This window comes from Sorghum bicolor, chromosome 9 (assembly GCF_000003195.3).
Source record: "Sorghum bicolor cultivar BTx623 chromosome 9, Sorghum_bicolor_NCBIv3, whole genome shotgun sequence".
In the NCBI taxonomy this organism is placed as follows: Eukaryota; Viridiplantae; Streptophyta; class Magnoliopsida; order Poales; family Poaceae; genus Sorghum; species Sorghum bicolor.
Window position 1 is genome coordinate 35,489,928 of NC_012878.2, and position 16,077 is coordinate 35,506,004.

A 16,077-nucleotide genomic window follows, 5' to 3' on the forward strand; every position below is an offset into this window, starting at 1 on the left:
AATGATACCTTTGCTATGTTGGAGAAGACGATAGTCACATAGATTCCAATTCATTTCACCAATAGCAATGTGAAGTCCAATTAATAAGCTTGGTGAAGACCAATTATAAATGCCAATTGATAGATCAAAACTTCACTCATATGAATTGAGAACCACTTATGATCAAGTGCACTATCTTTTGTTGTGGTTGGCTTGCTTCATCTTTTCTTGATCATTGCTTGCTTGAGAGAACTACTAAGAATATCACTTGAAATAGCATGACTAGCTCTCTTTTGGGTTGTTGCTTGCTTTCTTGATCAATCCTTTTGATTGCTTCAACTAAGTATCTCAAATGTCCTTTAGATCACCACTTCCATGTTAGCCTTCCAAGCACCACACTTGGTTTACCCACTCCTCGGGTGGCAAGCCCCTCACATAGGGAGAAGTGACCTCTCTCCAAGGAACCATTCTTGACACTCACTTGAATTGCCTTTGATTGATTGATTCAAGTGATGGACTTAATGTGATGAGTAACCATGAATCCTTTTTTTTAGGTCCTTTTCTTTCTACTTGTTTAAGTCCTTTTTTTCTACCAAATGATTTCCAATAGTTACTAGAACTTAAACTTCATCTTCATCTTGAGTTTGATCTTTGATCTTCAATTTAAGTACCAAATGTGTACACCAAGTACATTCCACAATCAAATGACCTTGTACTCATTACTTGTCATGCTTATAGATCAATTCAAAACCAAACTTAGGTGCCTCAAACACTTATAATCATGTTTCCAACTTGAGGACCTTTTAATCAAAGTGACTCTAGATCAATCAAATAATTGTCATTTTTCTAGCAGATTCTGTACCTTTTAAAGAATAACTCATATCTCACACTGTACAAATCCAAATACTACGAAATTTGGTGGAGATGTGCTTTACTAAGTTATCTAGCAGCTGTAAAAATTTGAGCGTCAGTTGACTTGTTGATTGCTACCAGATTTTAATTCTTCCACCACTGCTACATGCTGAAAACTGCTGCACTATAGCTGATAAGATCCACTCCAAAACCGAAGTATACCTTATCCAATTCTCATGAGATTTTTACAGCATCTTCTATGATAAGTGTACAGCATGCATAGCAAATTTCAAGCCATTCAAAATAGAGTTTATCATTCAAACTCAGACTTGATTACTACTAGCTCAGTTTTTCAATATAGGACTGATTTCAAGCAATTGAGCTATACGTGTTCAAATTGAACCAAACTTGAAATCAACTTGATTGAATACTTTCATAAGACATATATCCATTCAATCCACTTACTAAAAGTAATCTTATGAACTTATCCAACTCAAATCAATCCAAACTTGATTACTAATCAATTAATCCATTCAATCATCTTATAGCAAGCAACATTGCATATATATCCAATTCAATCAACTCATATGCACCCAAACGAATGTGATCAATAAAGATATACCTTGGTTAGCTCATGATCATCCAATTTTCAAGCTTCAACTCATATATTTGCAAGCCATCAAATAATCCAATAAATCACCACAACTTGAATATTTGCACTTGTATGTTATAGCACTTGGACTTCACGTATTTGACTTGGCATTGGGATAGGATAAGCACTAAGCTTCAATACTTGACTCAATCATATGATGAATAATATAAGATCAATTGAATCAAGCCTCCAATGCCGATGGTACCTACACACATTTATCCACTATTTGATGGTACCCAAACTAGTTTGATTCTTCTCAAGTTAGGTGCAACATACTTAGGCATAGCCTTAGTATGAATAGCGGGATGTTTTGTAATAGCAACCATAGAGGTACCATTACCATCCTTTCTAAGCATAGTACTATCATCAATTGAAATAGGCTTAGAATTATTACCTAGGGGACATGAATGAGCCATGTGTCCCCTTTCCCGGCATAAGTAGCAACTTCTCTTTGATTGAGCCTTTTCTTCCTTGCTCATGTGTTGCTTCTCATTGACTTGCCTCTTGAGAGTTGCTTGAGCCTTCTTCTCAAGCTTGGTAGGACACTTCGAGGCAAAGTGTCCATCATTCCTGCACTCAAAGCACTTGATGTGAGCATAAGCTTTCTTCTTGTCTTCATCCTTGCTCATCATCTTGGCATCGTGGATTTGCATTGGATGCCTTGCTCTTCCACCCCTTCTTGTTTTCTTCTTCATCATCATCAAGTTATTACCATCATGGTTGATCTTGACTTGATCTTGGGGTGTCTTCGTTTGCTCTACTTGTGGCGTTGGTTGAGGCTTCACTTGATGCTTCACCAATTGCTTGGTTGGGCACATTGACGTGAGATGACCCCAAGTGTGGCACTAGAAGCATTTGACATGCTTAAGCCTCTCTTCTTCTTTCATCTTCTTGAGCTTCTTAATATTTGGGCAACCATTTGCAAGGTGTCCCGCTTCATGGCACCGATAGCACATGGTATGAGAAAGCATCTTTTGATGGAGCTTCTTTATCCTCTTTTCTTGCTTTTTCTTAACCTTTGTCATCTTGTTCTTGAAGCCAAGGCCACACTTGTCACCATAGTTTCTTTGAGTCTTCAATATGTGCTCAAAGGTGACTTTTGAATAGTAGCACCTCTATAACTTGTTGCTCAAATTCTTCACTTCACTTTTGAGCTCATTGTTCTCCTTCGAAAGGTTAGTATTGCAAGACATAGAAGTAGAACAAGCATCAAATTGTGAAGAACATGGCATAGATAATAAATCATCACAAGAGGTGGATACATGCTTCTTGCCTACATCACAAGGGTTAGTAACAATATGTGATTGATCATTTGACCCAAGTGATGAGCTCTCACTAGTTTTAGTTTCTTCATTACAAAACTTCTTAGTGAGGAAAACATGTTCTTTTACCAAGTTGTCATGAGCAACACAAAGTTCCTCATGAGCCAATTTTAGCTCTTCATGAGAACAAGTAGTAACATAAAGTAGATGTTTTTGTTGTTGACATGCGGTCTTTAGAAATGAGTTTTCATTTTTCAATTTATTTGTTTTTGCTAACTCATTTCTTAAAGCTTTTGAGAGTTTGCATACAAGCTCAAAATTTGGACCATCACAATCAATAATCACATCACCAATAGATACCTTAGTGTCACCATGTGACATGAAGCAATGTGGTGATGTAGTAGATGAGCTTGTGGAAGCATCACTCTCATAGCCATCATCTTCATCATCAATTGTGCATGAGGTAGCATCATCATTTGCATCACTTGTGGCATCATCATCATCCTTGTCAAGTGATCTTGTGGTTGCATCATCATCACCATCACTTGACCATGAGGTGGAGCAATCCTCCACAACCACCATGATGTGGTCATGCTCAACAACCTCATGTATCTTCACCTTTGGTTCCTCCTTGGTAGTAGTCGCCGGAGAACACATAGGAGGCGTCGGAGTACCTTCCTGCATCAAATTGGGGCTAGGGCCTAGACCCTGAAACTCCATATGGATCAGTGGAGTACCTGCCCGCACTAAAAGGCGGATCTGCCCAGTGGTGATCTTGGCTCTCTGGCCACGTCTCCTATGCTGGCTCCTGCGGCTGAGCATGTCGAACCCACGGGTCTCGAAGGACTCGGGGGTTGTAGTCGCGGTAATGCAGGTGTGTTGACACCGTTTTTGGGCACGTGTCCAGGATGGCGGGATAGGGTGGCAGTACAATGCGGGTTGCTGATGAGGATGGTTGCCGATGAGGGAGAGGTTGAATGTGACTAAGTCCACAGGCAGTAATATGGTGCCGATGGCTGGATAAAAAGGTCTGCCGATGACTATGGCAAGGGGATCGCCGATGACGCGAAGGAGGAGTCCGGAAGCTGCCAGTTGTCATCTGGAGGAGTTTCGGTTTGTTACGAAGGATAGTTTTATTATTTCCTTAGTTATTTGCATCGTTTTGTATACGGATTCCGTGTAATTTGGAATTCGAATTCTAATCGTGTCTGGTCATAGCTCTTTGAGCCGGGTATAAATATAAACCCTAGGACCTTGTAATCAAGATACCAAGAAATCAATAAAACACACGTTTTTACTCATATCCCAGCATCTACTTTTCGACGACTTCGTCATACTTTTTCCTTTTATTACGAGTTCTTAGGAATTCGTCGACTTAAGCTCGGTGTGTTCTCGAGTTCCGCGTGAGTACCTCTTAGCCGTGACATCCGGGCGCATCGCTGTTGTCAGGACTAAAGTATTCGAGTTATCACCTTTGCCGATAGCAAGGTCAAATCGGCTGGCACGCCTTAACGTTTGAATCGGGTATTAGCCCTTTGTGTTTGCAGATCAGTTTTGCATCAACACATCTTTTGGCACGCTCGGTGGGACAGATTCAAGATCAGGATCAACATGTCGATCTCCGACCTCGATCAAGAGAACGTCATCCCCGTGACGGAGGCCAACCTCAAGGATGAGCAAAAGCAAGCTATTGCCCAAGCCATGGAAGAGTTCAAGCAGCAATGCCTGAAGTCTTTCAGCATAAACAGGAGCGGCGAAGTGGTCCAGAAAGATGCACTGCCGGCACCACGGCAGGTCACCTTCGACGCCAATCCTGGCAAGCTTCAAGATATGGTTGACAATGCCATCAATCGAGCGTTGATTAACCAAGCTGGTGTACTGTCTAACACGGTTTTCAACGCCGTGGCAAGAACTTTCAAGGAAGGACAAATCCCGCCAGATTATGTGGGGCCTTCCCATCATCAGCCAACGGCACCAGAGGTTACAGCTCCATCGGCTGCCTTGACGAATGCAAGTGCACAGTCTGCCGTCCCTCTAAGTACATTGGGGACTACTGGTACACTATCTATGCCGATGGCAACCAACCCACAAATTTCAGTTGGGCAGCATAAACTGACAACAGATATGTTGGCATCGGCAATGTCGGGGTTATGGTATGCCTCCAGAGTTGACGCCGGGAACATCACAGATAACTGACATGAGGGGCAAAACTCCTATGACATCGGCACCTTCCAATGTGCCGGTGAACCAGAGTCCTCGGTATACCACAACTACTACTGCAAGGCCTCACACTGGAAATCCTCAAGATTCAATGTTCCAGATGCCCAACGCATTGGCAGAGTCAATGCTGATGCAACAGAGGCCTATGGCCCAGTCGGGGTATGTCAATTCAACGACGGTACCCAATTACCAATCATCGGCAGTACCTATGCCGATGAACGCTAATAATGGATGGCTTGGACAGCAAGCCTTTCCACAATCGCCCCAGCAAGGTTATCAGACTACGGGGTTCCAGCAAGGGCAGGTTTATCCCGGGTTCCAAGTTCAGGGAATTCCCAACCAGCCAATAAATTTTGGACAGCAACCCGGAGGACAGCCAATCGGTGGACAGCAGTTTGGTAGTCCGCAGATTGGAGGACAGGTGACCAATACGATGTTCCATACAGGTCACGTCCCGAACAGACATGTGGAGGTTCGCCACCAAATGCCAGATCCACAGCCGCCTCATCGGCAAGATGCCGATGCGTATTGGGCCGATAAGATTGCTGAAGTAATGAGGGAACAATTTGGGATAAAACCCAAAGTCAACACTTATTCTTATCGGACACCGTATCCTCCAGCGTATGATTTGATCCCGCTTCCACATCGGTACAAGGTACCGGATTTTACAAAGTTTTCCGGACAGGACGACACGTCGACCATGGAGCATGTCAACAGGTTCATTATTCAATGTGGAGAGGCTGGTAACAGGGACGAATTGAGGGTTCGTCTATTTTCATCATCATTGTCTGGATCGGCCTTTACTTGGTTCATATCATTACCTCCCAACTCAGTAATTACTTGGGCCGATCTAGAGAAGCAATTCCACAGATACTTCTTCTCGGGGGTTCATGAGAAGAAGATCACCGTAACGATGATATTTGGTCAAGTTGAGGCAACGTAACGATGAGTCGGTGGAAGGATTTGTGCAGAGGATACGAGAGGTCAAGAATAAATGCTATAGCCTGGTTCTGGATGATCGGCAGCTAGCCGATTTGGCTTTCCAAGGTCTGTTACCACATATCAGGGATAAGTATGCCTCTCAGGAGTTCGAAAGTTTAAGTCATTTGGTGCAGAGGATATCTGATCAAGACATCAAGCCTTTCGAGCCTAAGAGGGCATGGAATAAGAAAGTGTCATTTGTTGACGAAGCAACAAGCTCAGATTCCGATGAGGAACCAGTAATCGGTTTGGCAGAGTGGGTAAAAAACAAGAAGCCGATGTCTTGTCCTTTTGGGCAGAAGGAACCAGAGAAGTTCGCCTTTGACACCACCAAGGCCGATAGGATATTTGACTTTCTACTTCAGGAAGGTCAAATCAAACTGTCACCTAACCACGTGATCCCATCGGCAGAAGAGTTGAAGAGGATGAGATATTGCAAGTGGCATAATGCAACTTCACATAACACCAACGAGTGCAAAGTGTTCAGACAGTAGCTGCAATCGGCTATAGAGTCAGGGAGAATCAAGTTTGACAGTTCCAAAGCCCAGAAGCCGATGAAGATAGACCAACATCCTTTCCCGACAAACATGTTGGATGCTAAGGGGAAGGCTAAGGTCTTAACGTCGGAGACAGCTGAGAAGAGTGCATCGGTAGATCCTCAGCATCAAGTTACTACCGCCGATGCAAGAAGTAAGGGCTTGGTCCAGGAAGGAGCTAGCTCAGGAAGACTTCCTCGATCTAGTATTGTCATAACTCATAGAAGGCCTCGCGAGAGATGGCAACAACGGGAAGATCGGTATCGGCGCCAGCAGGAAGATTATCAACGGGAAGAAGAAAGACGCCGACAGGAGTGGAATCAGCACAGGGATCATTGGAATTGCCCATTCTTCATCCATTGTTGGGAGGAAAATATCAAGCTCCCTACTGTCAGAGATTGCCCTGAATGCAACGGTTATGATCGGTACGATAGGAACGATCGGCGTTATCATGATGATGAACGGCGATTTAATGGGCCAATCAGAGGAAGGGCGTCAGTTCATGATCGGCTGGGGGGCAGGCTTAGCGTTCGCGATCGGCTCGGTGACCGTGTCCAGTATTTTCCCAGGAACCAGGAAGAGCTCGAGGAGATGGCTAATGCGCGGGTTCCCGATGAGTTCATATTTTGCAGAGATGCTAACACACATCGTATGGAGTCAAGGGAGAACCGACGCCCGATGGCAAGACAAAGGCCACTTCCTCCATGGTGCCCTCAAGGATTAACCAAGACACAGAAAAGGAGATTGCAACGAGAAAGGCAAGAGGAGCTAAACAAGGGAGAGAACTCTGGAAGTCGGCAGCCGTCAGACACTAAGAGGGAAGGTCCATCGGCAGGCGTCAACATGGTCTTCATGTTGCCGATGGAGTTTCTTGCACCAGCCAGTGACGATGACCTGGAATTTTTTGATCAGATAGCTCAGTTGGCTCTGGATCCGATGACGGCTATCTTTGAGAAACCTGCCGATGACGAGAGGCAGCATCTTAAGGCTTTGTTCCTCAAAGGAAGGGTTGATGGGCAGCCAATGACTAAGATCCTAGTTTATGGTGGAGCTGCTATTAATATTATGCCGTATGCAGTATATCGGAAGCTTGGGAAAGGGGATCAAGATTTGACCAAGACCGATATGATGCTCAAAGACTTTGAGGGAAACGTGTCTCCAGTCAAGGGGGCGATATGTGCAGAGTTGACCATCGGCAGCAAAACCTTGCCGACAACTTTTTTCGTGATCAGCGGAAAAGGTGCCTACAATTTATTATTGGGGAGAGATTGGATTCATGCCAATTGTTGTGTCCCATCTACAATGCATCAGTGCTTGGTTCAGTGGGTAGGTGACAAGATTGAGATCGTCCCAGGGGATTCTTCTTATGTTATCGCATCGGCAGAAGTGGATACTTATGAAAGGACTAGGTGCATTTCAGGAGAAGTTTGGGAGAAAGATTTTCTCAAAGTTGCCGATTATGAGATTCAACCGATCCAAGCAGTCGGTTCTGACGATGGTTTTTAATGGATAGATTCGCCGATGATGGAAAATTAGGCCAGGGGTTCACATCGGCCGATGATTTGGTAGAAGTAGATATAGGTAGTGGTGATAAGCCTAGACCTACTTTTATTAGTGCTAAATTAGATCCTGAGTGTAAGCGACAACTGATTAGTTTGTTAAAGGAATATAAAGACTGCTTTGCTTAGGATTATACAGAGATGCCTGGTTTAGACCGATCAATTGTCGAACATCGGTTACCCATCAAGTCCGGATTTCGGCCACATCAGCAACCAGCCCGCCGATGTAATCCTAACATTCTACCTGATATTAAGGCCGAAATCACTAAACTTATTGAAGCTAAGTTTATTCGGCAGTGTCGGTATGCCGAATGGATTTCCAATGTTGTTCCGGTTTACAAGAAGAACGGGAAGCTTCGGGTGTGCATTGATTTCAGGAATCTCAATAAAGCTACGCCGATGGATGGATACCCAATGCCTGTCGCCGATCTACTGGTTGATGCTGCGGCTGGCCATCGGGTTATCAGCTTCATGGATGGTAATGCGGGCTACAATCAAATATTCATGGCGGAAGAAGATATTCCAAAAACCGCATTCAGGTGTCCTGGTCATGTTGGACTATTTGAATGGATAGTCATGACTTTTGGGTTAAAGAATGATGGTGCTACTTATCAAAGGGCCATGAATTTTATATTTCATGAGTTCATCGGCAAGTTCGTAGAAATTTATATCGATGATGTAGTGGTTAAGTCTGGAGATTTCTTAAAGCATCTTGCCGATTTACGAAAAGTGTTGGAATGCACAAGGAAGCATGGATTAAAGATGAACCCCAACAAGTGTGCATTTGGCGTATCGGCAGGGCAGTTTCTTGGTTTTATGGTACATCAGAGGGGTATTGAAATTAGTCAAAGATCTATTGATGCCATCAATAAAATAGTGGCCCCTACCAATAAAACCGAGCTCCAATCCTTGATCGGCAAGGTGAATTTTATCAGAAGATTTATATCGAATTTATCTGGGAGAATTCGTGCTTTCAGTCCTCTTCTTAAATTGAAAGCCGATCAGGAGTTTGTTTGGGGAGAAGAACAGCAGTTGGCTCTGGATGAAATCAATAGGTATCTAGTAAATCCTCCAGTTTTAGTTCCACCTCAACAAGGGAAACCCAAATTATATTTATCTGCCGATGGATCGGTTATCGGTTCAGCTTTGGTTCAAGAATTTGAAGGGAAAGAGAGAGTAATTTATTATTTGAGTAGGAGGTTGATTGATGCTGAAACCAGGTATTCGGCCATTGAGAAACTGTGCTTATGCTTATATTTTTCATGTATCAAGCTGAGACATTACCTGTTGTCGGCTGAATGTGCTGTTGTTTGCAAAGATGACGTGGTCCGATACATGCTATCTATGCCGATTATGAGTGGTAGGATCGGTAAATGGATTTTAGCGCTGTCGGAGTTCGATTTGCGTTACGAATCGGCTAAGGCAGTCAAAGGGCAGATCATGGCCGATTTTGTGACTCAGCATTGCGGTCTAGTGGAAACCTTGGAAATTGCACCCTGGACGCTCTTCTTTGATGGATCTACCTGTGACCGGGGGGCAGGAATCGGCATTGTATTGGTTTCTCCTAAGGGGAGGAAGTATGAGTTTTCCTTGCCGATTGTTGCTACATCAACAAATAATCAGGCTGAGTATCAAGCTCTGATCAAGGGATTGGAGTTGTTAAGAGAAGTTCGTGCTGATGCTGTCGAAATATTCGGGGATTCCATGTTGGTTATAAATCAATTGGCCGGAAGCTATGAATGCCGAAGTGAAGTTCTCATAACCTATTTCGAGAGAAGTATGCAACTGTTAAAGGAATTCAAGAACTTCCGATTGGAGCATGTTCCCCGATTACATAATGAAGACGCTAATCGGTTAGCCCAGCATGCCTCAGGATATCAGCCAATGATTAATGCGACATCGGCAGTCAGTGCCGATGACTGGAGGAAAGAAATTATCGACTATCTAGGAGATCCATCCAAAAAGGTTGAAAGACGGGTTCGATTTCAAGCGACCAAGTATGTGCTCCTTGAAAATGAATTGTATTATCGAACTATCGACGGAATTCTTCTCCGATGCTTGGGTGGTGATGAAGCCAGAAGTTTGATGGGGGAAATCCATGAAGGAGTGTGTGGAGCGCATCAGTCAGCTTTTAAGATGAAGTGGATGATTCGAAGGAATGGATATTTTTGGCCAACCATACTTGAAGATTGTTTTAAATATTTCAAGGGATGTCAAGGTTGTCAAAAGTCGGTAATATCCAGAGAGCACCCGCATCGGCTATGAATCCTATAATAAAACCTTGGCCGTTCCGGGGGTGGGCCATTGATCTGATCGGCCAGATTTATCCACCATCTAGCAAAGGGCATAAGTTCATTCTAGTTGCCACTGACTATTTCACTAAGTGGGTCGAAGCTATTCCTTTGAAGAAAGTCACATCGGCCAATATGATTGATTTTGTGAAGGAGCATATTATTTACCGATTTGGGATTCCCCAAACGATTACTACCGATCAGGGCACCATGTTCACGTCGGGGGAGTTCGATGAATTCGCAATCGGTATGGGAATTAAAGTGTTGAATTCTTCTCCTTACTATGCTCAAGCCAACGGGCAGGCCGAAGCGTCTAACAAAGGAATTATCAAGCTTATTAAACGAAAGATTGAAGAAAATCCTAGGCGGTGGCATACATTGTTAAATGAAGCACTGTGGTCTTATCGGATGGCTTGTCATGGATCAACCAAGGTGTCACCTTATCAATTGGTGTATGGACATGATGCAGTGTTGCCTTGGGAGATTAAGGCTGGATCTCGGCGAGTATCTTTTCAAGATCAATTGGCTGCCGATGATTATGCCACTTTGATGACCGATGAGTTAGATGATTTAGCAGGGCATCGGTTAAAGGCTTTAATGAGTATAGAAGAAAATAAGAAGAGAGTTGCTAGATGGTATGATAAAAAAGTAAAGGCTAAGGAGTTTGCCGATGGGGATTTGGTATGGAAGTTGATTTTGCCAGTCGGGACTAAAAGTTCGAAGTTTGGGAAGTGGTCTCCTAATTGGGAAGGTCCTTATCGGATAAGACATTCAGCTCCTGGTAATGCCTATATTCTAGAAACTCTCGAAGGAGTTGAATTTCCTAGAGCATTAAATGGCAAATATTTAAAGAAGTACTACCCTAGCATATGGGTCGACGCATAAAAGTTTAAGTGCCGATAACACTCCTATCGGCTGGATTTAAATGTTCGAGGGCAGACTTAATGTTTCAAAAGATGCCGATAACAGTCTTATCGGCTAGACTAAAAGCTAAAAGCGGAAAAACAAAGGTGTGTTTCCGATGAAAGCTTCAGATGTTCAGCAGCGCTTGGATTGCTGATATGGTGCGCAGCCGAATCTGATTGGCTGTCTCTATCTCTTTGATATCATCATCGGCAGAACCTTCTATCGGCTTCAGCTTCCTCTTCAGCTGCAGCGCTTTGCGACCATGGACGTTTCGTTCTTGTTCAAGGTGCTTGATGGTCTCCGGCAGTTGACTCTCTTCTTGCTGGGCTTGGGACAGAGCGTCCTCTACATGCTTGAGTTCGGCCAGTAGAGCTTCTCTTTTTGCCGATAGATCAGACACTTTCTGCTTCAGTGCATCACCTGAGGACTTTAAGGTGCCGATGTTCTTATGTTTCTCATCGGCTAGGAGTTTTTCTTTCATCATCTCCTCAGAAAGCTGGATTTGAGCGGCTCTATCGGCAAGGCGTCGAGTGGCTCTCTGGTACTGTAGCTGGTGGCTTTCTAGGTGTGCAGCATGGAAGAGTGTTTCTTCAGCATCGGCAGGAATTTGGCCTCTAAGGGTCTTGAACAGGGCTTTGGCTGGGTCAGAATCGTTGACCAGTTGAGTTGTGTCTTGATGAAGTATGGCCGATAGCTCTTCCAGCTTAGCTCTGGTTTCTGCCGATACAGTTCCAACTGCCCGAGAGGAGCTTGCTTCCTCGCCTTCTTCTTCGAAGATATCAATGGCGAAGGAGAATAAGCTGTTGGGAGAATCTTGTTCCTGAAAATGAAGATGAATCGCAGATGAACAGGAATGCGAGAAAAAGGTACAACAGATGAGATGGAAGTCTGACCTCAGGGACGATGAAGCCAATGGCCATCTTGTCGTGAAGAGGACGTTGGAGGGCACCGGAGTTGATGAAGAAGAGTGCTTGTCGGAGGTCTTGAGGGTTGTAGATGGCGCCGCCGCTGGAAAAGCAAAGTTGGATAGTAGAATGGTGTAATGGGGGAGGAGTACCCAAGAAGGAACTATTTATAGGACAAGATGGGCAAGGGCAAATCCGTCTTATCTCTTTGCCGCATCCGAGAAGCCCGAGGGTACTCAGGTGGATATGGTAACTGTTCGCACGGTAATCCAGGGATTGTGCAGGTGATTTGACAGGAAGCTGTCATTATCTAAAGATATTTTACTGTGCGCGATCTCCTGGTCGGTCCATCGGCGATATTCTATAACGGTCATCTTGCCGATGGGCGGATAGACGGGGGGTAACCGTTTTTTTGCGAATATCCTGGTCAGAGCATCGGCAGATCTTTATAACAGAATTGTTGCCGATGTACTACCAAGAAAGATGCCCGTTTAGGAAGTTGGGAATTTCGAGGAATCTGTGGAGGATTAGGATCAGAGTTGTCTAGATTGAGGTTGTCGGTTACCGGATTAGGAGCATTAATTGCGGAGAAGGCATCATTACTGCAGAGAATTTCGGAGCATTAATAGTTTTATACTCTGAAACTGGGGGGCATGTGTTGACACCGTTTTTGGGCACGTGTCCAGTATGGCGGGATAGGGTGGCAGTACAATGCGGGTTGCTGATGAGGATGGTTGCCGATGAGGGAGAGGTTGAATGTGACTAAGTCCACAGGCAGTAATATGGTGCCGATGGCTGGATAAAAAGGTCTGCCGATGACTATGGCAAGGGGATTGCCGATGACGCGAAGGAGGAGTCCGAAAGCTGCCAGTTGTCATCTGGAGGAGTTTCGGTTTGTTACGAAGGATAGTTTTATTATTTCCTTAGTTATTTGCATCGTTTTGTATACGGATTCCGTGTAATTTGGAATTCGAATTCTAATCGTGTCTGGTCGTAGCTCTTTGAGCCGGGTATAAATATAAACCCTAGGACCTTGTAATCAAGATACCAAGAAATCAATAAAACACACGTTTTTACTCATATCCCAGCATCTACTTTTCGACGACTTCGTCATACTTTTTCCTTTTATTACGAGTTCTTAGGAATTCGTCGACTTAAGCTCGGCGTGTTCTCGAGTTCCGCGTGAGTACCTCTTAGCCGTGACATCCGGGCGCATCGCTGTTGTCAGGACTAAAGTATTCGAGTTATCACCTTTGCCGATAGCAAGGTCAAATCGGCTGGCACGCCTTAACGTTTGAATCGGGTATTAGCCCTTTGTGTTTGCAGATCAGTTTTGCATCAACAAGGTGCGCTGCTTCTTCCGGCCCGGGATCAGCTCCATACCAGGTGCGTTCTTGATGAGTGGTCATCCTTTCAGATGCCACTCGCTGTGGAGCTCTCTGGTTTACCGGTGCCACTGCAATCTCAATTAAATAATTTTGAACGACATAGAGGCCAAGGTTCGGGTTAGGTAACCGAATCTTACCTTTATTATCGTATAACATATACATTACGTTCTCCTCTTTTTTCAGAATCCGAGCTTGCCTAAATGTGTCATAGCCATGATAAATTCGTAACTTGTCAATGAATTCCAATGACGAGTTTTCTAGCAAATTAAGACTAGAAGGTAAACGAGTGATGAGTGAAGTACAACCGATAGGTCCCTGAAGACTAGGTATACTAAGCCAATGAGAAACCGAAAGAGTAACAGGTGAAGTGGGTATTTTGGTCATAGCCGAACAAAGAAGTTGTAAATCTCCTACTCTTACTTTCCTAATATCATCGCGATGGAAAAGATTGTACCCGAGCCATTTGTGGAACATCCTAAAAGTGGGGTGTTCCATGTCGCTGGTTCGGGCTTGACTATAAAACTCATCTCTAGATATCTCTCTCCAGAGCTGGTGTCTCTCAAAATTGGGCATGTCAGAGTCAATGTCCAGGATGCATCTTGAAGAGAAACCGAGATGGTCGCTCAATTCTCTCCAAGACAACATAATGTCCTGTTTGAACATCCAAAATGTGATTCCCCCCTCATAATATTGCAAAGTGCAAAGAAATTCAAGGTGAGAAGACGGGAACCTAGCTCAGTTATGTTCCAAAAATTTCTCCATCGCACCATCTGGAAAATCAAGTCAAATTTAGCATCCATACCTGTTTCTTGTAGCAGGATAGGATCAAGAGTGGGGGTGTGAATGAAATCCTTGTTGTTTAGCTGCTGGAAAACTTCTTTCTCCCTGCGGATCTTCAGTACAAGGTCTCCTGTCTTGAGGAGGACCTTAACTTGTGGATCAGATGAAGATGACGGAGCTTTCGGGGGCGTCGGGTCGACGCTCATCTCTGACTGGTGCGACGAGTATCAGGATGAGCTCCTCGTACTAATGTTCTTGAGGGCCTTCCCTGCGTTCTTCACCTTCTTCATCATCCTGCCGACAAGAGTTGACACAAACACAACTCGTGGAAAATGTGAGAGAGAAAAATGTTAGTGGTGAGCTGTCTGAAATGTCAGTAGTCCAGGGGTTAGTCATCATTTTTTATTTTGGCAGCACCTCCCCCTAAACAACTTTTACTTCCACTCTGGACAGCGGGATCACTACTTACTAGGTGAATACTCTCTCACTAAAAGACTACCAACCTCCCTTTCACTATTCTCTATCTCTCCTCTCTCCTCTTCACTTTACTACTAGAGCTCCTCCACTAGAAACCGAGAACTGACGTGTGCGTGGGTTTTCTAAAATGCTTGTGTGAAGAAGTTGGAGGCAAGAGGTGGCCTTTTATAGGTTGAAGGAGGGACAGGGCGGGCGCCCTCTGTAGGTGGGCGGGCGTGTTGACACCATTTTTGGACACGTACCTAGGGATCGGTAAAGTGTAGATCGGCAGATGGAGCAACGGTAACTAGTCTGCAGGGGAGTTGCCGATGAGGGTGGTTGCCGATGAAGAGGCGGCTGAATATGACTAAGTCTAGAAGTGGTGACGCGTTCGTGCCGATGATCAGTGTTAGTGTTTGCCGATGGCTATGATAATAAGTCTGCCGATGACTCGGAAGGAAAACGTGAAGGTTGCAGATTGACCTGTGGTGGTGTCCCGGTCGGTTACAGGAGGATAGTTTTATGTTTTCCTTAGATATTTAGATTCATTTTGTATACGGATTCTGTTTAATTTGGAATTCGAGTCCTAGTCGTGTATGATTGTAGCTCTTTGAGCAAAGTATAAATGTAGACCCTAGGGCCTTGTAATGATATCAATCTATGAATCAATCAAACACAAGTTTTTACTCATATTCCAGCATCTACTTTTTCGATGACTTCGTCATATTTTCCTTTTTACTACGAGTTCTTAGGAATTCGTCGACTTAAGCTCGACGCGTTCTCAAGTTCCACATGAGCATCTCTTGGCCGTGACATCCGGGCGCATCGCTGTTGTCGGGACCAAAGTGTTCGAGTTATCACCTTTGCCGATAGTAAGGTCAAATCGGTTGGCTCGCCTTAACGTTTAAATCGGGTATTGGCCCTTTGTGTTTGCAGATCAGCTTTTGCATCAACACATCTTTTGGCACGCCTGGTGGGACAGATTCAAGATCAAGATCAACATGTCGAATACCGATTTCGACTTGGAGAACGACATCCCCGTGACAGAAGCCAATCTCAAGGATGAGCAAAAGCAAGCTATTGCAAAAGCCATGGAGGATTACAAGCAGCAATGTTTGAAGTCCTTCTGTATCAACAGGAGCGGCGAAGTAATCTAGAAAGAAGCACTACCGGCACCTCAGCAGGTTACTTTTGAAGCCAATCCTGGTAAACTTCAAGACATGGTTGATAATGCTATTAACCGTGCCTTGATCAATCAAGCTGGTGTGCTGTCCAATACGGTTTTCAATGCTATAGCTAGAACTTTCAAA